This window comes from Nomascus leucogenys, chromosome 20 (genome assembly GCF_006542625.1).
Source record: "Nomascus leucogenys isolate Asia chromosome 20, Asia_NLE_v1, whole genome shotgun sequence".
Classification (NCBI taxonomy): domain Eukaryota; kingdom Metazoa; phylum Chordata; class Mammalia; order Primates; family Hylobatidae; genus Nomascus; species Nomascus leucogenys.
Genome location: NC_044400.1, coordinates 11,593,147 through 11,618,339, shown reverse-complemented (window position 1 = coordinate 11,618,339; position 25,193 = coordinate 11,593,147). Strand labels below are relative to the sequence as shown.

At 38.0% G+C, this 25,193-nt stretch overlaps 1 protein-coding gene across 1 annotated transcript in view; it reads right to left on the bottom strand.

Annotated features, from left to right (window-relative positions):
- Positions 1–25,193, bottom strand: part of LRP1B (LDL receptor related protein 1B) — a 1,933,392-nt gene that overhangs the window by 194,580 nt on the left and 1,713,619 nt on the right. The window lies entirely within an intron of this gene.

Here is a 25,193-nt window from a genome sequence, read left to right as displayed (position 1 = left end):
CACTCCAGCCTGGGCAAGACAGCCAAACTCTGTCTTAAAACAAACAAACAAACAAAAAAACAACAAAAAAACCTGTCAGTGAGTGGCAAGTAACAAGCTGCATCTGGTGGCAGGCTTTATAGTGGCACGTGAGTCAAGGTACTTCAATTGCACAGCTGCATCTGGTGGCATGCTTTATAGTGGCACGTGAGTCAATGTACTTCAATTGCACAGCTGCATCTGGTAGCAGACTTTAAGTCAGAATCCAAAACTTATTTTAGTCCATGTGTGGTCCACCCATTATTTTATTTACCACATCCGTCCATGCCTCTCGCCCACACTGCACACTTGTCTCAGTCACAGTTTTGGAAAACCCACAAGCTAAAACGGATTGAAAAAAAGGTCATCTGAGACCTTCTTTCAAAAGGGGGAAAGACCCAATGATGAGACAGCAGAAGACTCTAGGACTGTCAACAAAAAGAAAACTGCATTTAAAAGAAAATACTCACTTTGTATACTATGTGGCAACCAGCTTCCCAACTAAGCCATGAAACCTTCAAAACTGCTTTGCCACATGGAGACAAAGCACTGTGCATTAAAATACAAGTCTTTGGAGTTTTTCAAAAGAAAACCAAAAAACGAACATGAAGAACAGAAGCAATTATTGAAGGCTAACACTTCATCAAATGTGTCTGCACTGACAGCATCATTCTTAGTGGCTAACCACATTACTAAAGCTAAGAAGCCCTTTACTATTGGTGAAGCATTAATCCTGCCTGCTACTAAGGATGTTTGCTGTGAACTTTTAGAAAAGGCTGCAGTTGAAAAGGTGGCATGTGTTCCTCTTTTGACTAAAACCATAACAAGACAAATTGCTGAAATAGCAGAGAATATTAAGGTACAATTGTCAAAGAAGATTAATGAATCACTATGATATGTAATCCAGGTTGATGAGTGTACCGATGTTAATAACAAGGCAACAAGGCTTGTTTTTGTGCAATACATTTTCCAGGAGGATGTACACGATGATATGTTATGTGCACTTGTGTTGCCAACCAACACCACAGCTGCAGAACTATTCAAGTCTTTGAATGATTACATATCAGGAAAATTGAGTAGGTCATTTTATGTCAGTACATGCACAGATGGAGTGGCTGCCATGACTTCATGGCTTTCTGGTTTCACTACTCAGGTCAAAGAGGTTGCCTCTGAATGTGAGTCTACACACTACATCACCTATAGAGAAATGTTGGCTAGCCAAAAAATGTCACCTGAACTTAACAGCGTTTTGCAGAATGTGATTAAAATTATCAGCAATACATTACATGCCTTCAGCAGGTGCAATAAAATACATGCCCTTAACTCACATCTGTTCATGCAGTTCTGTGAGGGGATAGAAACAGAGCACACACGTCTTCTCACTGAAGTAAGATGGGTTTCTAAAGGTGGATCACCAGCCAGAGTTTTTGAGTTATGACAGCAACTTCAGAGATTTCTTTTAGAAAAACAGTCACCACTGGCAGCACATTTCAGCGACACAGAATGGAATGCAAAACTTGCCTAGTTATGTGACATATTCAACCCGCTCAGCAAACTCAACCTATCACTTCACGGGAGAATGACAACTGTGAACAAATCAGCAGATAAAGTGGCTGCATTCAAAGCCAAACTGTAATTACAGGAGTGAGGAGAGAACATTGTGATTTGTGATACGTTTCAAACATCGCAGAGATTTTGAAAGAGACTGAACCAGGACTTTCTTTCTCCCACTTGGTGCATGATCACCTATCTTAGATTTCGAGAGTTTGAACATTACTTCCCAACCACAGAAGAATCCTGAATTATGAAGGAATGGATCTATGACCCATTTGTGAAGCAGCCAGTTGAATCAACTTTGTCTTTGCTAGAAGAGGATCAACTACTTGAGATGACAAATGATGGTGTTCTTAAAAGAATGTTTGAGAAAACTTCAAATCTTCATATGTTCTGGATTACAGTCAAGGCAGAATATCCTGAGATTGCCACAAAAGCATTGAAAAGCCTCCTTCCATTTCAGACATCCCATATTTGTGAAGCAGGATTTTCTGCAGTAACAGCAACCAAAACGAGACTACAGAGTACACTGGATATAAGCAACACCCTTTGGGGGTCAGTGTTTCCCATCACCCCCAGATGAGATTATCTAGTTGCAGTAAAACAAGCTCAGGGCTCTCATTAAATTATGGTGAGTTGTATATTTATTTCATTATCTATTATGATGTAATAATAATAGAAATAAAGTGCACGAAAAGTGTAATGTGGCTTGAGTCATCCCAAAACCATACCCCTCCCCCAGGAACTGTCCATGAAAATTGTCTTCCATGAAACTGGTCTCTGGTGCCGAAAAGGTTGAAGGCTGCTGTCATAGTGTGTAAGGAGCCACCATTCTTAGTAACTTCTTAACACAGATAAATCTCTGGATTTTAAAATAACCCATTCAAACCTGGCTTTGCCTATGGACTAAATAAATATAAAACATAGACATGCCTGACAATCCAAAGTTATTTCACATCACTGCTATTTAGGGAAACATTTCTAAGCATCAAATATGGAACAAAAATACAAAGAGTATAGGTATTCCATGCTAATAATAATCAAAAGAAACTTGGAGAGGCCACAATCATATCAAAGTAGATATCATAGCAAAGAATATTGCTAGATATAAAGGTTATTTCCCAATAATAGATGAATCAGTTCAAGAGAAACACAATTCCAAAAATTTGTGCATTAACAACAAAATTTCAAAAGATATGAAGTGAAAACTGATAGAACCGAAGAAATAGACTAATACGCAGTTATAGTCAGATATTTCAGTAATAACCTCATAATAAGTGTTAGAATAAGTACACGTACACAAAAATTCGTAAGGATATGGAAGACTTAAACAATATTATCAACTAATTTGTTATTGAAATGTATAGAACAGCCCACCCAAGAACACCATAAGACTCTTTTCAAATGCACATGGAACCTTTATCAAAATAGGCCGAATTCTAGAGAATAAAAACTACTTTGACACATTTTAAAGGATTCAGGTTTTGCAAAGTATATACTGTGATCACCAATGAAATCAAATTAAGACAAACAAAAAGCTGGAATATCCCAAATGATTTGGAAATTAAACAATATATTCTAAATAACCCTTGGTTCAAAGGATAAACAAAAAGTGAAGTTAGGCCAGGCGTGGTGGCTCATTCCCGTAATCCCAGAACTTTGAGAGGCCGAAGCAATTGGATCACTTGAGGTCAGGAGTTCAAGACCAGCATGGCCAACATGGTGAAACCCTGTCTTAATAAAATTACAAAAATTAGCCCCGCATGGTGGCACATGACTGTAATCCCAACTACTTGAGTGGCTGAGGCAGGAGAATAGCTTGAACCCAGGAAGCAGAGGTTGCAGTGGACTGAGATCATGCCACTGCACTCCAGCCTGGGTGACAGAGTGAGACTCTGTCTAAAAAAAAAAAAAGGAAAGTTAGAAAGTAGTTTAGAACTGAGTGAAAATAAAAACACAACATATAAAAATATATGCGGTGATGCGAAAGCAGTATTTAGCATCAGTATTTAGAAATTTATAGAAAGTAAAATTTATAGCAGAAAAAAAAAAAACTTGGATCCAGATTAAAAAAAGTGCAATGGTTAATATTACAAGAACAATCAGTTCAATAAAAAAAGAAGAATTTGAACAGATTTTTACTAAAGTAGATGTGCAAATAGCAAATAACGCCACAAAATGCTGTAAAACATCATTAGTAATTAAGTAAATATGAACTAAGATACACTACACATCCATCAGGACAGCCAAAATTTAAATGAAGGAGTTGTTTCCAAGGATGGGTAGGAACTGCAGTTCTCAAATACAGCTAGTGGAAATGTAAAATCGCACAACCACTTTAGAAAATAGTTGGTATTTTAAGAGTTAAAAATATACTTATTATGTAATCCTGTCTTCAGGGTAAAGAAGTTATATGTCCATACAAGGACTAATACATGAATGCTCATAGCAATTTGATTTGCAGTATTCTACAACTTAAACTCAAATGATCATAAATTGGTTAATGAATAAAAAATTTTTAGTATATCCACACAACAGAATACTTCTTAGCCATGTAAAAGAATTAATATTTGATAGATCCAGCAACAGGGAGAAATCTTGAAATAATTAAGTTGAGTGAAATAAGCCAGAGAAAAGGAATACATGCTGTATGACTTGTTTTATATAAATGCACAGTAATCCGGCAACTTCAAGCAACTAAGTGGTTACCTATGGAGGCAGGGGTGCAGGAAGCAGTAGGAGGGAAATTTCTAGAGGTGATAAATAAGTCCATTATCTTGATTGTGTAGAGGGTTTCATGGGTATATACAACTTTCAAAACTTATCAAATTGTACATTTTAAATATGTGTGGTTTCCTGGGCCGGGCGCGGTGTCTCACACCTGTAATCTCAGCACTTTCAGAGGCCAAGGTGGGTGGATCACCTCAGGTCAGGAATTCAAGACCAGCCTGGCCAACATGGTGAAATCCCGTATCTACTAAAAATACAAAAATTAGCCAGGGGTGGTGGTGTGTGTCTGTAGTCCATCTACTCAGGAGGCTGAGGCAGGAGAGTTGCTTGAACCCGGGAGACAGAGATTGCAGTGAGCCAGGATTGCACCACTGCACCCCAGCCTGGGCAACAAAGCAAGATTCTGTCTCAAAAAAACAAATAAATAAAAATAAATATGTGGTTTCCTGTATGTCAATTATATATCAATAAAGTTGTTAAACGAAAGAATGCATAAACACACTGCTTACACAGAATTGTGATGCTATGATTTTGTGCAAACTATGTAATATAGACCAGAAAATTTATACTGGTCACTAATGTCCTTTAACATTAATTATTATACTGAACACATTTTTTCTCATTGACTCTAATTATGTAATTTTCCCCTTTCCTGACAAGAAGTGCAAGATTTCACAAAATAATTCTATCATTTGTCTTAAAATACCATGTTATTTAAAAAAGTTTATTATTTGTCCCCTTCTCTCTCCATTGTACTATGCAAAAATGGGTGTTTGGGTCCATATCAATGCTAATTATTGAGCAAAAAGTGCTCAAGAAATAGACAAAACATAATTTTAGGGTCTAATATGTGTTACGTACTCATATATCTTTATTTCTTTTAAACCTCTCATCAGCTTTCTAAGGCCAAAACTATTACACCCATTTGCAAATGAAGAAATAGTGAAGGACTTAGTAAGACTACCCAATTATTAAAGGTTCAAAATGAAGAATCAAGCTCTGCTTCTAGTAACTCTTGAGCTTATGGATCTTCTCCTGAAACTGCCCAGTGCCCTGCCACATCACCCTCTCCATCCTGCAGACGAAGGGATGAAGGGGCAACTCAGTGTGCAGGTTTGACAGAAACGTCAGTGGGTCTATATAGTAAAGCCTTCTTACAATTTAAGCCAATTTTGTACACTAATCAAGCACAGAATATTGAAATGATTAAGAGGGAAGGTAGTACGGACACAAAAAATAAAATGTTATTTCTTTTCTTCACTCCTCAAATATTTATCTGTGTCAGATTCTGTACTAGGTACTGGGTACATATTAGAGAATAGAAGATACATAGAACCTGTTTTCTGGACCTTAGCAAAAGAGATATTTGATCCTTTGAAAAGGCAACATGAAAGCAGTACATAAATATATGACACCGAAAATCTGGTAGAATGTATGTGAAATTTCTAAAACTGGGGATAAGATGGTGTCATAGAAGTTGGCTATGGATCAACAGTGTGGAACACTGGTTTTATTTGCTTGTAATCAAATACAATCTTATAGTACAAAAGCAGGCATACAGTGGTGGAGAACAGTGAGATATTTAACACATTGTATGACTAAATACGCTGCGTTGTTTTCCATAGGTCACAACCAAAGCACATAACTTGGGAAGGTTTCAGGGGAGAGATATAAAGCTGATTAACGGAATGGAAAATATAGCCCATGGGGAGAGATGAAACAAAATGGAATAATTGGGCCAAAAGATGATGAAAGAATTTAATTTGAGAGTTCTTAAACAAAGGATTTTTATACAAAGGATAATGTTAGGTTATTTACAATTTCTATTGAAAAGGATTAAAAAGAAGAAACCAGGCTTAAATTAGAGCATGGGGATTTTTATCTAGACATAAAAAGAGCAGTAATTGTTTATTTGTTTTGTTGTTTAGATTGGGGATGATAGATGTGGCCCTACTTTAACCTGGTGACCTCCATTGACCATTTCTACACAAACGTTCAATGAACTTTATAGGTATATATGCACTCTAGATGGAAATGTGTGGATTTGACATTTTCAGTACTGTCTTTTATTGTGGCTTAGAAATGCATTCCATGTTAATTCAGCAAGATGGTTAGTGATCACTTTCCATTTTGTTAGTAAGATGCTGAAAATTACCGAGTCACAGCATTGAGCCAAAAAAACAAAACCAAGTCGATGAATAATTTTGCAATATCAAGAAGCAGTAAATTCCAGTTGAGAAAACTGAATAGCATGAAAAAAGCTCTGGAATTTAAGGCTGGCCTCACCATCTCTCACCTTACACCAGTAGCTCTTGGATGATGGTCATACCGTTAGCCAATAGAATCACATGTAATTGCTGTGGGTTTAATTATTCTAAACTAGAATTTTTAGTACCCTCGTTTCTTGCATTAGTTTCAGTGCCAACCAATACAGCATTTAGTGCCAACATTTAACTGTATCTCCCCCACAAAAAATCTGGACAATACAAGCTCGGTGGTCAAGTTTCATAAAATAAGGGAAAAAAAAGGAAAGCTTTTTTTATTAAAAATTTTCAATACATTGGAGCGAATCACAGTGTCAATAAACTTTACTTTTGCATGGCAAAGTTATTGAAAGCATACTAAGTATAAGTATTGTTAGAATGAACGGAGGTTCTCTTAAAAGTCACTCATATTTAATAATTATTTATTCATCCAAATTAAAAAGAATAATTTATAACAATAATTTATAACAATAATTCTAGAATTGATTATCTCTACTAATAGATCCCCAGTATTATTTACTCTTTGCTTATATTGGGAGGAACTTTAGATAAAAACAATGCAGGCATCATTTTTAAAAACACTATTACAGTTCCTTAAATAGCTTGTGTAACACACAGAGTTAGAGCTTGAGGAATGTATCTATTCCCCAAAAATATTCCTAGTATGTACCTACAGTGAAATAAATATATACATACAGTAATCTAGACATCATCAAGAAATGTAACAGAAACCTTGAGCCACTTACGTATACAAAATCAATAAAATATTATGCCCTGAAAGACATAATATCACTAATATCACTAGAAAAGTTTTCAGGAAAGAGAAACTACATAATCTAAAAATTAAAACTGTATTAATTCATTCTGTTAATGAATAATGTTTACTCAACATCTACCATGTTCCAAAATGAATAACACCGTTTTTGTCCTCAACGGGTTCAACCCAGTAGAAGGTTGACCTTGAAGACTCACATGTTTTAGTCTATATTGACAAAATCTGAAACATATTCATTGTGGAATTATTTACTAGGACCTGAATTTTAAAATCAAGAAAGAGATCAGGAAGAAGCAGTGAGTGGGGAGGGCTTCCTTAAAAAAGATAATTTGGCATAGATCTTTTTATCCAGTCAAAATTATATGAACAGTTTTTCCAGACCAAAAAAAGTTAATCCAAAAAATTAAAAAAAATTATGAAGTATTTAAAATTCTCAAATTTCAAAGGAGAGTTAAATATTTTTATGTAAACCATGATTATTCATTCCTTTAAATAAAATACAAAAAATCCTATAAGGTCACTTGTCATGTTTAAATTTGTCTCTGGATTCATGATATAAGTGTGGCCTAAATTTGCCACAGAAAATTCTACTTTTCCAGTAAACCTCACCATGCTTATAGAAAATTCACGAGCATTCATGAAGTGTAATACTGAAGAAAAGTTATAGACATTTTTTAATAGATGAGCATCTCCAAAAACTTACAGTGCCAACACATAAACTGAGATAGTCTTGGAATGTTGCAGGGAGTGGAATTCCCTTTAGAGTACATGTGTTGCTGTCATAGTCCATATTGAAGAGGACAATGTTTTCAAAAGTGTATCAGGCATGACATAGATGGTAAGCTGTGGATCACACAATACACCAGATAGTTCAAACAGTGCATGAACATGCTGCTAGATAACCTTGAAGGGCTCATGAGAGTTTTGAATTGGTCAACTCTCTTTCGTTCTTCCTAGTTGTTGCCTTGTGAAAAGTTCAGTCAAGGGTAAAGAGAGCTTCTCTGACACTTAACTAATCTCCGTTTTTAACAAAGAGCCGGGTTTTGGTAGGCTGGTGTCAAATTAGAATTGTTTTAAAGTAGAATTTAATAACATTGCTTGTTTTATTGTATTTATTTTTATCTCTATGGTCAGCCACTAGATTTCTATTTTTGATTATAATCCTTGGCCTGGTCTTGGAGGGAGGTTTTTTATCACTGACTATGTTTAGAATTGCCATTGGCAGGTTTATGAGATTGAAAAGCAGACTGATTTTTGATTGGTTTATCATTGCTCTCAAATGCCTATAGACACTGTACCCCTATATTGCCCATCCTATGCCTCCTCACTGTGACAATAGATAGTAATTTTAAGACTATTTAAATACATAATTTTCTGATAAAAATTACCTATTCCATTAATTTGTATCTGTGTCTTACTTCTCTGCCTAATTACAAACTATAACAGGTCAAAGCAGCTGTATTGAGTAATGAGTAATGGCTGGGTATGAGTCTGGAGCCAGATCCCACTGATTCAATTATCTGTTCACCCACTTTCTTCCCCACCCCCCCACACACCGAGACAGAGTCTCGCTCTTGCTGCCCAGGCTGGAGTGCAGTGGCATGATCTCGGCTCACTGCTCACTGCAACTTCCACCTCCTGGGTTCAAGCGATTCTCCTGCCTCAGCCTCCTGAGTAGCTGGGATTTAAGGTGCCCACAACCACATCCAGCTAATTTTTGTATTTTTAGTAGAGATGGGGTTTCACCATGTTGAGCAGTCTGGTCTTGAACTCCTGACCTGGTGATCCTGCCTCGGCATCCCAAAGTGCTGAGATTACAGGAGTGAGCCACCGTGCCCGTCCCTGTTCACCCATTTCCTGTCTGGGTGACCATGAGAGAACTCACACTCCCTGAGCTTTATTTCCTTAAGTATAAAATAGGAATAATAACAGTGTAGCTCTCACAGGGTTGTTGTGAGGATTAAATAATATTTTATACTTATGTGATCACCCACATAAGGCACGCAGCTAATACAGAGCACTTAATAAGCTTTCAAAACTATTATTTGGAACATTCAACCTCTTTGGATTCCTGGAGTTACTAATAAAATGGCTTAATATTTTCAGGTGTTCATTAATTTGTTAAAGAAATTTTATAAAAATTAAAAATCAGTTTAATTATACAAGTAGAATATTAAAGAAAACAGATAATACAAACTGAGCCCAATGTTATGGAATACATTGACAGTATCCTGAAATGTTAAAGTGCTTGCTGCTTCCTCTGCCAAGAACAGGAGGCGCTGGCTTAAGAGTGCCTTGACATTCAACCTTGTGTGTAGTTCTTCAATTTCTCATTTGTAATACCTGGCTTTGAAATGACATATTCCCAATATTAATTTTAAGAATCATTTGAAAAGCTAAGCTGTAATTATTTGTACTTGGACTTTACAAAAATGGACATGGTGAATTCTGAAAGAAAAAAATGTATATTTTTGCTTATATTGTATGTAGTAATCATTAATTTTCTTCTGACTCAATGAAATATTTCTGTGAGGCCTCTGAGCCCAAGCTAAGCCATCATATCCTCTGTGACCTGCACGTACCCATCCAGATGGCCAGTTCCTGCCTTAACTGATGACATTCCACCACAAAAGAAGTGAAAATGACCTGTTTCTGCCTTAACTGATGACATTATCTTGTGAAATTCCTTCTCCTGGCTCATCCTGGCTCAAAAGCTTCCCTACTGAGCACCTTGTGACCCCCACACCTGCCTGCCAGAGAACCCCCCTTTGACTGTAATTTTCCTTTACCTACCCAAATCTTAAAAAATGGCCCCACCTGTATCTCCCTTCGCTGACTCTCTTCGGACTCAGCCCGCCTGCACCCAGGTGAAATAAACAGCCTTCTTGCTCACACAAAGCCTGTTTGGTGGTCTCTTCACATGGACGCGCATGAAATTTGGTGCCGTGACTCGGATCGGGGCACCTCCTTTGAGAGATCAAATCCCCTGTCCTCCTGCTCTTTGCTCAGTGAGAAAGATCCACCTATGACCTCAGGTCCTCAGACCTACCAGCCCAAGGAACATCTCACCAATTTCAAATCTGGTAAGCAGCCTCTTTTTACTCTCTTCTCCAACATCCCTATCCCTCAACCTCTTTCTCCTTTCAATCTTGGCACCACACTTCAATCTCTCCCTTCTCTTAATTTCAATTCCTTTCATTTTCTCGTAGAGATAAAGGAGACACATTTTATCTGTGGACCCAGAACTCTGGCGCCGGTCACAGACTTGGGAAGGCAGCCTTCCCTTGGTGTTTAATCATTGCGAGGACACCTCTCTGATTATTAACCCACGTTCCATTGGTGTCTGATCTCCGCGAGGACGCCTGCCTTGATCATTCACCCATGTTCCCTTGGTGGCAAGTCAATTGTGAGGACGCCTGCTTTGGCTGCTCACCCACGTTGCAGCCCAGGGCTGCTCCCCACCCCCCTTCTCTGTGTCTTACCATTCTCTTTAAACTTGCCTCCTTCACTATGGGCAATCTTCCACCTTCCATTCGTCCTTCTTCTCCCTTAGCCTGTGTTCTTAAGAACTTAAAACCTCTTCAACTGTTGCCTGACCTAAAATCTAAGCGTCATATTTTCTTCTTCAATGCCACTTGACCCCAATACAAACTCGACAGTAGTTCCAAACAGCCAGAAAACGGCACTTTCAATTTTTCCATCCTACAAGATCTAAATAATTCTTGTCTTAAAATGGGCAAACGGTCTGAGGTGCCTGACATCCAGGCATTCTTTTACACATCAGTCCCTGCCTAGTCTCTGTTCCCAATGCAACTGGTACCAAATCTTCCTTCTTTCCCTCCGGCCTGTTTCCTCAGTCCCAACCCCAAGCGTCGCTGAGTCTTTCTAATCTTCCTTTTCTACAGACCCATCTGACCTGTCCCCTCCTCGCCAGGCCGAGCTAGGTCCCAATTCTTCCTCAGCCTCCGCTCCTCCACCCTATAATCCTTTTATCATCTCCCTTCCTCACACCAGGTCCCGCTTACAGTTTCATGCCGTGACTAGCCCTCCCCCACCTGCCCAGCAATTTCCTCCTAAAAAGGTGGCTGGAGTTAAAGGCATAGTCAAGGTTAATGCTCCTTTTTCTTTATCCCAAATCAGATAGCGTTTAGGCACTTTTTCATCAAATATAAAAATCCAGCCCAGTTCATGGCTCGTTTGGCAACAACCCTGAGATGTTTTACAGCCCTAGACCCTAAAAGGTCAAAAGGCCGTCTTATTCTCAATATACATTTTATTACCCAATCCACTCCCAACATTAAATAAAACTCCAAAAATTAAATTCAGGCCCTCAAACCCCACAACAGGACTTAATTAATCTCGCCTTCAAGGTGTACAATAATAGAGTAGAGGCAGCCAAGTAGCAACATATTTCTGAGTTGCAATTCCTTGCCTCCACCGCGAGACAAACCTCAGCCACATCTCCAGCACACAATAAATTCCAAACGCCTAAACCGCAGTGGCCAGGCATTCCTCCAGGCCTGCCTCCCCCAGGAGCTTGCTACAAGGGCTGGAAATCTGGCCCCCAGGCCAAGGAATGCCTGCAGCCCGGGATTCCTTCTAAGCCGCGTCCCATCTGTGCGGGACCCCACTGAAAATAGGACTGTTCAACTCACCTGGCAGCCACTCCCAGAGCCCCTGGAACTCTGGCCCAAGGCTCTCCGACTCCTTCCCAGATCTTCTCGGCTTAGCGGCTGAAGACTGACACTGCCTGATGGCGTCAGAAGCCCCCTAGACCATCACAGACGCCGAGCTTTGAGTAACTCTCACAGTGGAGGGTAAGCCTGTCCCCTTTTTATCAATACAGAGGCTACCCACTCCACATTACCTTCTTTTCAAGGGCCTGTTTCCCTTGCCTCCATAACTGTTGTGTGTATTGACAGCCAGGCTTCTAAGCCTCTTAAAACTCCCCAACTCTGGTGCCAACTTAGACAATACTTTTTTAAGCACTCTTTTTTAGTCATCCCCACTTGCCCAGTTCCCTTATTAGGCTGAGATATTTTCACCAAATTATCTGCTTCCCTGACTATTCCTAGACTACAGCCAGATCTCATTGCCGCCCTACTTCCCAATCCAAAGCCTCCTTTGCCTCCTCCTCTTGTATCCCCCCACCTTAACCCACAAGTATAGAATACCTCCACTCCCTCCGTGGCGACTGATCATGCACCCCTTACCATCTCATTAAAACCTAATCACCCTTACCCTGCTCAACGCCACTATCCAATCCCACAGCACGCTTTAAAAAGATTAAAGCCTGTTATCACTCACCTGCTACAGCATGGCCTTTTAAGGTCTATAAACTCGTCTTACAATTCCCCCATTTTACCTGTCCTAAAACCAGACAAGCCTTACAAGTTAGTTCAGGATCTGTGCCTTATCAACCAAATTGTTTTGCCTATCCACCCCATGGTGCCAAACCCATATACTCTCCTATCCTCAATACCTCCCTCCACAATCCATTATTCTGTTCTGGATCTTAAACATGCTTTCTTTACTATTCCTTTGCACCCTTCATCCCAGCCTCTCTTCGCTTTCACTTGGACTGACCCTGACACCCATCAGGCTCAGCAAATTACCTGGGCTGTACTGCCACAAGGCTTCACAGACAGCCCCCATTACTTCAGTCAAGCCCAAATTTCATCCTCATCTGTTACCTATCTCAGCATAATTCTCATAAAAACACACGTGCTCTCCCTGCTGGTTGTGTTCGACTAATCTCCCAAACCTCAATCCCTTCTACAAAACAACAACTCCTTTCCTTCCTAGGCATGGTTAGTGCGGTCAGAATTCTTACACAAGAGCCAGGACCGCACCCTGTAGCCTTTCTGTCCAAACAACTTGACCTTACTGATTTAGGCTGGCCATCATGTCTCCGTGCAGTGGCTGCCACCACCCTAATACTTTTAGATGCCCTCAAAATCACAAACGATGCTCAACTCACTCTCTACGGTTCTCATAACTTCCAAAATCTATTTTCTTCCTCACACCGGACACATATACTTTCTGCTCCCCGGCTCCTTCAGCTGTACTCACTGTTTGTTGAGTCTCCCACAGTTACCATTGTTCCTGGCCCAGACTTCAATCCGGCCTCCTCATTATTCCTGATACCACACCTGACCCCCATGACTGCCTCTCTCTGATACACCTGACATTCACTCCATTTCCCCATATTTCCTTCTTTCCTGTTCCTCTCTCTGATCACACTTGATTTATTGATGGCAGTTCCACCAGGCCTAATCGCCACTCACCAGCAAAGGCAGGCTATGCTATAGTATTTTCCACATCTATCATTGAGGCTACCGCTCTGCCCCCCTCAACTACCTCTCAGCAAGCCGAACTAGTTGCCTTAACTCAAGCCCTCACTCTTGCAAAAGGACTACGTGTCAGTATCTATACTGATTCTAAATATGCCTTTCATATTCTGCACCACCATGCGGTCATATGGGCTGAAAGAGGTTTCCTCACTACTCAAAGGTCCTCCATCATTAATGCCTCTTTAATAAAAACTCTGCTCAAGGCCACTTCCAAAGGAAGCTGGAGTCATTCACTGCAAAGGCCATCAAAAGGGTCAGATCCCATTGCTCTAGGCAACGCTTATGCTGATAAGGTGGCTAGACAAGCAGCTAGCTTTCCAACTTCTGTCCCTCACGGCCAGTTTTTCTCCTTCACTCCCACCTATTCCCCTGATGAAACTTCCATCTATCAATCTTTTCCCACACAAGGCAAATGGTTCTTAGACCAAGGAAAATATCTCCTTCCAGCCTCACAGGCCCATTCTATTCTGTCGTCATTTCATAACCTCTTCCGTGTAGGTTATAAGTCGCTAGCCCGTCTCTTAGAACATCTCATTTCCTTTCCATCCTGGAAATCTATCCTCAAGGAAATCATTTCTCAATGTTCCATCTGCTATTCTACTACCCCTCAGGGATTGTTCAGGCCTTCTCCCTTTCCTACACATCAAGCTCGGGGATTTGCCCCTGCCCAGGACTGGCAAATTGACTTTACTCACATGCCTCGAGTCAGAAAACTAAAATACCTCTTAGTCTAGGTAGACACTTTCACTGGATGGTTAGAGGCCTTTCCTACAGGGTCTGACAAGGCCACTGCGGTCATTTTTTCCCTTCTGCCAGACATAATTCCTCAGTTTAGCCTTCCCACCTCTATACAGTCCGATAGCAGACCAGCCTTTATTAGTCAAGTCAGCCAAGCAGTTTTTCAGGCTCTTAGTATTCAGTGAAACCTTTATATCCCTTATGGTCCTCAGTCTTCAGGAAAGGTAGAACGGACTAATGGTCTTTTAAAAACACACCTCACCAAGCTCAGCCACCAACTTAAAAAGGACTGGCCAATACTTTTACAACTTTTCCCTTCTCAGAATTCAGGCCTGTCAGAATGCTACAGGGTACAGCCTATTTGAGCTCCTGTATGGACGCTCCTTTTTATTAGGCCCCAGTCTCATTCCAGACACCAGACCAACTTAGACTGTGCCCCAAAAAACTTGACATCCCTACTATCTTCTGTCTAGTCATACTCCTATTCACCATTCTCAACTACTTGTACATGCCCTGCTCTTGTTTACACTGCCGGTTTACACTGTTTCTCCAAGCCATCACAGCTGGTATCTCCTGGTGCTATCCCCAAACTGCCACTCTTAACTCTTAAAGTAAATAAATAATCTTTGCTGGCAGGACTATGCTGAATCTCCTTAGGCACTCTCTAATTAGATGTCCTGGGTCCTCCCAATCTTAGACCTTTAATACCTGTTTTTCTCCTTCTCTTACTCCATTTAGTTTTTCAATTCATTCAAAACTGTATCCAGGCCATCACCAATAATTCTAAATGACAAATGTTCCTTCTAACAACCCCACAATATCACCCCTTACCACAAAATCTTCCCTCAGCTTAATCCCTCCCGCTCTAGATTCCCACGCTGCCCCTAATCCCGCTCAAAGCAGCCCTGAGAAACATCGCCCATTCTCTCTCCGTACCACCCCCAAAAATTTTCGCCGCCCCAACACTTTACCACTATTTCATTTTATTTTTCTTATTAATATAAGAAGACAGGAATGTCAGGCCTCTGAGCCCAAGCTGAGCCATCATATCCCCTGTGACCTGCACGTACACATCCAGCTGGCCGGTTCCTGCCTTAACTGATGACATTATCTTGTGAAATTCCTTCTCCTGGCTCATCCTGGCTCAGAAGCTCCCCTACTGAGCACCTTGTGACCCCCACACCTGCCCGCCAGAGAACAACCCCCCCTTTGACTATAATTTTCCTTTACCTACCCAAATCTTATAAAACGGCCCCACTCGTATCTCCCTTCACTGACTCTCTTTTCGGACTCAGCCCGCCTGCACCCAGGTGAAATAAACAGCCTTGTCGCTCACACAAAGCCCGTTTGGTGCTCTCTTCACACGGACGCGCATGAAAATTTCCTCAAAAGAAACTAACCAAATAGAGTTCCGAGTCCATAAAGAGCTTTATGATTTCTGGAGGTAGTTTCTTGTGCCTCTGTGATTTCCTAATAGCCAGTTTTTACTGCTCAGAGCCTGTTTGTATCAAGAATCTTGTGTTTTGGAGATTACAAACACCACACTGAGGAACTGGACAGTTGTCCCTAACGATCTGCTTCCTGAAGTAGAACTCATTATAGGACTGGGTGTATGCTAATTCCAACAGCACTAAGTTCATCTGAAACTAAAGAAGATTACAAAGATTCAGCAAATCATATGACAATTTAAAAGCAGGAAATTCTATAACTATAAATCTATACACAATAAATGGACAACATATCTGTGATCAATAGCAAAATTATAAAAATTAAAATATTGATTCTGACTACATTTTGTAGTTAAGATTCAGAAACTAATTACCAAGAAGATTAAAATAGAAACAGATTCTATACTTAATTTAAAACTTTTAATCTAATAATGTTCAGAATGAAAATTCTAAAGCCATATATGCTACTGTTATGAGACATTTTTGTTAATACAGTTTACTTGGTAATAGAGGAAATTAGATTAAAACTTTAGAAGTGTCTCCAAAAAGTTGAAACAGATTAGATGTTATATTTTATTTTATTTTTTTTGGAGGCGCAGTCTTGCTCTGTTGCCCCGGCTGGAGTGCAGTGGTGCAATCTTGGCTTACTGCAACCACCGCCTCCTGGGTTCAACAATTCTTCTGTCTCAGTCTCTGGAATAGCTTGGATTACAAGCACGCATCACTATGCCCAGCAAATTTTTGTATTTTTAGTAGAGGCGGGGTTTCGCCATGTTGACCAGGCTGGTCTTGAACTCCTGACATCTGGTGATCTGCCTGCCTCGGCCTCCCAAAGTGCTGGAATTACAAGCGTGAGCCACTGTGCCTGCCAGATGTTATACTTTCAATAGTTCAATTTAAAAATTATGGTAAATAATTTCTAATATTTAAAAATAAATTTCCAGAGTTCTGATATGGAATTTTCATTGAGCCTGCCACTCAGCATTTAATACGAATTGTTGGCACACCACTTCTAAAGAATTGATTTTAATGAACTAAAACAATATGCATATACTTTATATTTTATATTTACATTTACAACAAAATGACTAATAAAACATTATTGTACATATGCACATATTCTGTAACTTTTTATTAATTTACATTAAATATAAATTATAAGTTTAAATCAGAGACCTGATTGCCTGAGTAAAATATACAATTGACATACTATAAATACTATTAATTGAAATATAGTTTTGAAAACATTAGAACTACTTTAATTTCAATAAATAGTATCACTTTATATTTCTTCTGTTTTTTTTTTCTTTTTTTTTCTCAAATATCAGTCAAAATGCAAGGGTATATCCAAAAGGAACATTTAAATACTGGATGTATGTCTCTGTCTTCAGACATAAAATTGAGAAGGAAGTGCAATCATGGACGATACGATCCATGGGGGTGAGAAACCTCAGGTCTCAGGGAAGATCTGTTCTCTATTTCTATGGCCCTTGAATTGTAATAGTTTTCTTTCTTTCTTTCTTTCTTTCTTTCTTTCTTTCTTTCTTTCTTTCTTTCTTTCTTTCTTTCTTTTTTTTATTTTGAGATGGAATCTCACTCTATCACCCAGGCTGGAGTGCAGTGGTGCAATCTCCACTCACTGCAACCTCCGCCTCCCTGGTTCAAACGATTCTCCTGCCTCAGCCTCCCGAGTAGCTGGGATTGCAGGCGAGTGCCACCATGCCCAGCTAATTTTTGTATTTTTAGTACAAACAGGGTTTCACCATGTTCACCAGGCTGGTCTTGAACTCCTGACCTCAAGTGATCCACCCACTTCAGCCTCCCAAAGTGCTGGGATTACAGGTGTGAGCCACCACACCTGGCCAAATAATAGTTTTCAAGTAACTTCTACTTTTGATCAAAGACAATTACTTATGAAGATTTCTGAGGACTTTTTAAAAATAATTTCTCTCAAGATTTTGGAGAAATAAAAATATTAATTAGAGTGTTAATATTTCAAAGGATAATAAAAATCTACAGTAACTTATTCTCACATCAGTAACCCAACAAGAGGTGACAGTTATTTTAAAACTAAATTCTGCACCACTTCACTCCCCACTTTCATTATTTTCCACATGACCACTGAACACATGACTGGTGGCCTAATTATATGAAAAACCTAAGCCAGACAGCTTGCATTCTAAGCATTAAATTTAAAATTGATCGGACATCAGAATCATCAACTATACCCCTCTGTTTAGTATACTCAGATCACGAAGCCAATAAATGCCACAGTAATGACTACAACCTGTCTTTTGTTATCATTATCATATTATGTCCAAGTGTTAATGGCTGAAAACAGCCTTTTTCATAGCGAAATCTAACACCGTTTGGATCTTCAAACTGATGTTAACATATAAGCATAAGTGTAAGGTTTTTTAAAGGGGTAAAGATATATATTTTCTATATATGATGAATTACTAGGTGTTGGTGTTGAGAAAAACATTAGAATCTTTCATTGTACTTATTTTTGATCACTAACACAAAGCATAATCAATCACATAGGCATTGTACTAAGCAAAACTGAGTAATAGCTAAAATTACAAATGCTAGAATATTCTCCATGGAAATTGCCAGCCCAAAAGATATTTCAACAGAATCTGCAAAACGGAAGCTTATAATCTAAAACAAATATTTTTGTTCCAAAGGTAGGCCCAAAGAGGTAGAACTTTTAAATCTCCATATTTCTTACATATTTTGTTTTTTCTATAAAGTGTTTAACTCTTATTTTTTTTCACACACTACTAAAAATCTGCAACTAGTTTTGTATATATGCATGTGTTATTTTGTAGTTTTAGAGAGCTGAATATACTTGGCAAAGGACGAGAAAAGCAGCATTACAAAGATGAGTTTTTCAAACAAAAATATAACAGAATATTAAATTCCTGACTCAATTCCTTTTAAAAAGTTCAACTGTATCAATTTAGATTTCCTATTAAAGCAAATATGGCATTTCCCTTCTTTTCAAACTCAATTATAATCCCCACTGGGCAAAAAGCTATTTCTCTTATGGCTTTTGCTACCGATCAATCCAGAGTCTAGAATATTTGGCATGTCTCCTGACTCATTGTGTAGGCTCCTTTTTAGCTTTGTTCAACAAAATCTAAATCTCATAGTTTCCAGTTATTGTTAAGACAGAAAAAAAAAAAGAAAGAAACATCAACGAATAATTGCATATCCTTTTGGTGGAGAGTCAATGCACAAAAGTTACCAAAGTCATTGGACGAAAGCTATGAAAAAACTTGATATGTTCATTCCACTTAGACTATTTACTGACTCCCATGTAGTCATTCATTTCTTCCTATAAAAGCTAGAGGACAATGTCCTGGTCCCATTCATACAGACAGGCTCTCCTTCAAGGGTTCTATTGGAACCAAAACATTTTAATGCAAAATAAATGCTATTATGCGGGCTCTGTCTCACACACACACTGTCTTCTTTCTTTCTCTCTCTCTGTCTCACACACACACACACACCCAAATACACACACACAAATACATTCACACATACAGAAAATAATTAGCAGAAAAGAGGAAAAGATTAAATTTAGCAAAACAAATGGATGAAAGAAAATCACATGATATATCAAAAATTTTACCATAAAATGTAGTGATCTAATAATAGTACAAAAAATCTTACTGAATTAACAGAAGCTGCTTTACACATAGAAAATAAGTTCCCCACACTACCGAGTTTGTAGAAAAATACACTTATTTTCATTACAACTATTTTAAAGGTTTAGAAATATACCAGAAGTTAAATTATTTTTGAAAGTTTCCATTAAAAAAGATATTAGCATATGTACACATCATGATTTCAAAGAAGCAAGATCGAGCTATGTAATTATTTTTTTAAAGTTTTAGAATTAAATTGAAAATCAACCAACAGACACCAGTCACATGTAAATACCAGACAAAATGTTCAAAGTATATCCTGAGAAATAGTGATTCCATAGAATGTCATTAACTGCTATTTTACAATTCATCTGGGATCAAATAAGTATAGAATGCCAAGGAATGGAAAGCAGTAAAGCAATATGGTTTTCATTTCTGTCTCCTATATTATACTGCCCCAGAGTCTTTTTTTTTTTTTAAATTGCCTCTGTGAGAAGTAGAGAAAGTGTCAGCTCAAAAATGAGTAAGATATTAACCAGAAGTTTTTTTTCAGGCAGGTAGAGAGATGTAAAGTTCCCTTCTGGATCCTGAGAGATTGTGAAAAGAAAAAAAGAAGGGAAAGTTGTAGAAAGATCAGCTGTGCATATTCTCAAGACAGATTGATAGGGGATGGACCAAGACACTGGAAAGATAAGTGTCACACTCGCCTGGATTTATCATGGGAAAAGGCCAAGCTTCTAAGAGAAACAATACTGGATGCACACAACATTTTTAAAAATTCAGGAGTTATTTTGTGATATTAAAAGTGGGTGAAATTTAGAAGTGTAAGCTTGAGGCAGCATTCCTGGCTCCTCACAGGACCTGGGAGGTTTACAGGATCATGTGCTTCTGTAAGGATCTTGGCTCAAGGAGTGTCATATATCAACAGCAACTTAAGATTAAGCAGCAGCTCATCAAGAATAAAGACTTGAAGACAGCGAAATCCACAGTGAGTGAGTGAGGATGCCTGCGCTTCACAGTCAGATTAGAGCACGGAGTGCAGATCAGACCAACCCCCATTAGAGAGGAATGAGGTTCCAGAGACTGTGTGGATAGAAGGCCCTTTCTCTTTTCCAGCTGCTAACATGAAGGCACATAATCCCATGCTTCTAAATACCTAGATAGAGAGATACTGTGATACCATATGTTAGAAAATTCAAAATCTGTCTCCCAGCAGCCTCCCTCAACACCACCCAGCACACCCGCTTCGTTCACAAGTCACAGCCACACAGGATAGAGGCACTGAGGATGTTCAGATAATCTGTTTGCTAGTCAAAATATAGTACATGTATTTATAATCCACATTTAAATTTGGGAAATACTGATTAAAAATACTACACAGATGCCCTAACAAAATATTTGTAAGTGTGGATCATTTTCCAAGATACAAAATTTAACTACATCATCTTTACTGTATATAAAAGCACGAAGCTTTTCCCCCATTGGTTATCTCGAAATCATGCAACAAACAATTTCTAAATGTTATTCTAAATGGAAGTATATTTACAAAGTATATCTACATAGTATAGATAGATTTGTATATATGCATATTTACGTAGTTGTATAATTACGTAGTACAAGTAAAAAATAATAAATGTGAATAATACATGATCACTTCAGGACAGTGGGAAGAAGAAGGGGGAAAGGCAAGAGGTGGACGTTAGTTGTTATTGCAGAAATTTACATGTTTTAGCAGAGATATCTTACACCAAATTTTAAAAACTATTAAAAATAGAACATATTTGTTATATAACTTATATAACATGATACTTGTTATATAACAAGTCTATATGTGTGAAATATTTCTTTTTGTTTGTGTTTTCTTCTGAGATAGGGTCTGTCTCTGTCACCTAGGCTACAGTACTGGTGCAACCATGGTTCACTGCAGCATCAATCTCCTGGGTTTAACCGACCCTCCAGCCTCAGCCTCCAGAGGAGCTGACACTACAGGTGCTAATTTTTAAATATATGTTTTTGTAGAGATGGGATCTCACTATGATGCCCAGGCTGGTCTTAAACTCCTTGACTCAAGCAATCTTCCTGCCTTGGCCTCCCAAAGTGCTGGGATTACAGCCATGAGCCACCACTCCCAGCCTGAAATATTTTATAATGTAACATGTACTTGCTTTAACTTTAGGAAAAAACAGTTGTAAGGTATAAGAATACTTACAGCTTACAGCTATAACTGTATAGCTTAGAACTGTAAACTGTATAGCTTATAGCTATATATAGCTTAACTGTAGCTTATAAGCTTATAACTGTAGCATATAACTTATAAATGTAAGCTTATAGCTTATAACTGTAGCTTCAGTAGTCTGTTTCAAATTTCCTGATCACATATTTAAAGGGAAATAAAAGCACATATTGATAGGTTCTGTCTTTTGAGTTGAATGTTCTCAGTGTCATGTTGGGAAGCCAGGTTGCAGAAAATACAAAGATACTGTAAAAAGTTCAAGTTCTCTTCACAAGCCCTAGTTAGTGTGATTATAGCTAACACATTAATTAAAGATCATTAGCCACACAGCAGGTTATAAACTGAGATTGCACAAAAGCAGCAAATGAGGCTGAATCAACTTAGAGGCAAGAATCTTTTTGATAACTCAGAATTCTAGATTAGATGTAAGGATGCAGGAAAATAAGCAGAAAGCAAGACCACAGAGAGGAGTGATATGGCAGAGCAAAGGTGGGTGCTAGAAAGCTGGGGCGTGAGCGCAGAGTTGACCACTAGAGACCAAACAGAAAATAACCGATAAACACAGAAAATATTTTAGAGGCATTCAGAGAACTAAGAATCTAAACTGTAAACTGCGGAGAGAGAACAGAAAGATCCAGATTCTAATATCATCTTATGAATCAAATTTTAGAAAAGTTACAACTCTGATTACTAAGCAGACGTGAATCTAGTACAGTCTGTCAAATTCTTAAATACTCTATTAGTTCTTGAAATAGAAGAGGGTAGGCTGAAGGTGAAAAAAGTTTGAAGTTGAAATTCCAAATAAATATTCTGGAGCTGCTACAATTGGGATATTCTACTTATTTTGGTCAGGCATTCAAATCTGGTGTTCGCCCAAGCTTGTAATAAACAGTGCAACAGTCCTCCAAGAGCAGTCAGCCTCTACAGTCTAATAAAATTGTATTTATGTACATTTTTAAAATGTTTTCCCCTTGGTATAAAGTTTAAAAGAGCAGACACCTTCGAGCAAATAGAAGTGATTTTATATGAACTATTAACAACTCACAAAATGAATTTGTAACTATCTTGTCATGAATGTGAGGCTAGCATAGATTTAAATCCTTACATACGCAAACATGGAGCTCCAAGATGTTCTTTAAAGACCTTTAGTAATTTAATCTAAATGTGCCAAATGTGCATTTTTACAGATTCATAAATTTAGCCGTCTCAAAAACTAGGCGTCAATAAAATGGGAAGTTATATAGTTAATTTAATTTTTAAAATTTATATCCAAAGTCTCACCAAGACTAAATTATTAAGCCTGGTCTCCTAAACTATATTTAATTTACATCTATTCAAAGGCTCCTTAAATTAGAGATTAGCATACAATTTTTCCATAGATTGAACATCCGTTGTCAAAATTGTGAGTACTCATAGACCCCAAAAATTATACCAGGCTAAATTCAATAAACATGGTATTTCAGTAAATATAAACATAGAATTTAAAAAATATTTTCAGTGATTATTTTAATTCCCTACACTATATGTATATTTTGTATGTGTTAAGTTACTCTGCTTCATTTTTTTCATAGTGCCTCTCTCTCTCTTTCTCTTGCTTCTACATTGTTTTCTTTACATAATTTAAATAAAAACAAAACCAATTATTTAAATTAGAATATGTCAACTACAATGTTCGGACTTTAGAAATGAAATAATCCAATTGATAATGGAACTATGAATAAATACAAATATTGGTGACTTTAGAAATGAAATAAATTATTTAAATTAGAATATGTCAACTACAATGTTCGGACTTTAGAAATGAAATAATCCAATTGATAATGGAACTATAAATAAATACAAATATTGGTGCTGAGAAGTAAGAGGTACCAACTAGGTGAACTCCAACAGCATAAGAGAATTTCCCCTTAAACGTAGCACGGGTTAAGAAAAGTATGGACACAAACTGAAATAAAAATGGATTCTAAATAGAGATCCTGCAAGAGGGAATAGGTTAGACACTCATCCCACACTTAATACAATCCTACTCTACATCCTGCTAAGCCCTGAGGACATGGGACATGTGAAATAGTGAAACACACCCATGCTTCTAGACAAGATCTGTTCTTAGCCATGAAGACACATAACTGAGTCAAACGATAAGGACTTGGCATAACACGGTGAACCTTTGCAAAGTGTTATGTTTCTTTCCCATTCAATAAAAACACCAGAAGGAGAATCATCCCAGGCAGTGTTAAAATAATTAGCATAAATATGTAACATTTCTATATTTATTGAGGACAAAAGAAAAGGGAACAAAGTGGCCACTTATCCCTTTCAAAAATAAGGGGTGTGAAATGCTGTACTAAGATATGACATATGATTTTCTTTACATTAATTAGCACCTGTGCACAATAAAATTGCATAACTCAAATCAGATGACAACCCTCCATCCTTGCCCCTCTGTATGTATGTGTGTATATGTGTGTGTGTGTGTGTATACACACTGGTCTGGAGCTTACAGCAATACTAGTGGCTGGTAGAATCCTATATAACCTCACTACTGAAAACATTTAAATATATTTTTCTAGTCATATGGAAAGAATGAAGTGTATTTATGCTATATCCACAGAGGTTCAAAGCAGATGCTTTGGTGTCAAATAACCCTGGAGTCACATCCCAGTTACAGGACTTGCTAGCTATGGGACTTTAGACAAGTTACAGAACCTCTTTGTGCCCACTTTCCTTATCAATGAAATAGGAGTAATAAAGAGATTAAGTAAGATAATCACTCTAAAGCTTTAACATATTTCTCGGGCCATATGGTTACCATCAACTAAATATTAGGTATTGTTGTTACTAGGCTGATTGATAATAATCTATTTGAAGCATATAATCTACCAAAACAGAGTTAAATCATGCTACAGTGAGGAAAAGGAAGGAGAGGAAAACACAGAAATAACACTCCAGTCCAGAAATGGTTCAGAGTTAACAAGTCATTATTCCACTTTGGTTTGGTAAGTGAAAATGCAAAAGACGACAGAGCAAATTAGCCAGTAATATAAACTAGCCCACAAAAGTCCTTGGTAATTGCTATGGACAAAGTGGTGATGAATGCAGTTTGAAGCTTTGTGAATTGATTATGAAAACCAGTTCTACAAAGTGGTAAATGGTAGTTTTATGATACTGTGGTAAGCTACACTGGTTGCATATTCTAAAGACCCAATTATAAGAAGATAGTATTAGGAAAATCACTTAAAGACATGTTATTATTGCCAGCACTTATACATATAGCTCGTAAGTGTTGTTCAATGTAAATGAAATTTCAGAGCACTTAAAGGTTTTTCATTATTTTCATTTTCCCCATAAAAGTTCAATGAAAGCACTGTGGAATCCAGCAAATGCATTTAACCCAATTCTATGAAGTCTGGGAGTCCTATCCAGTTTG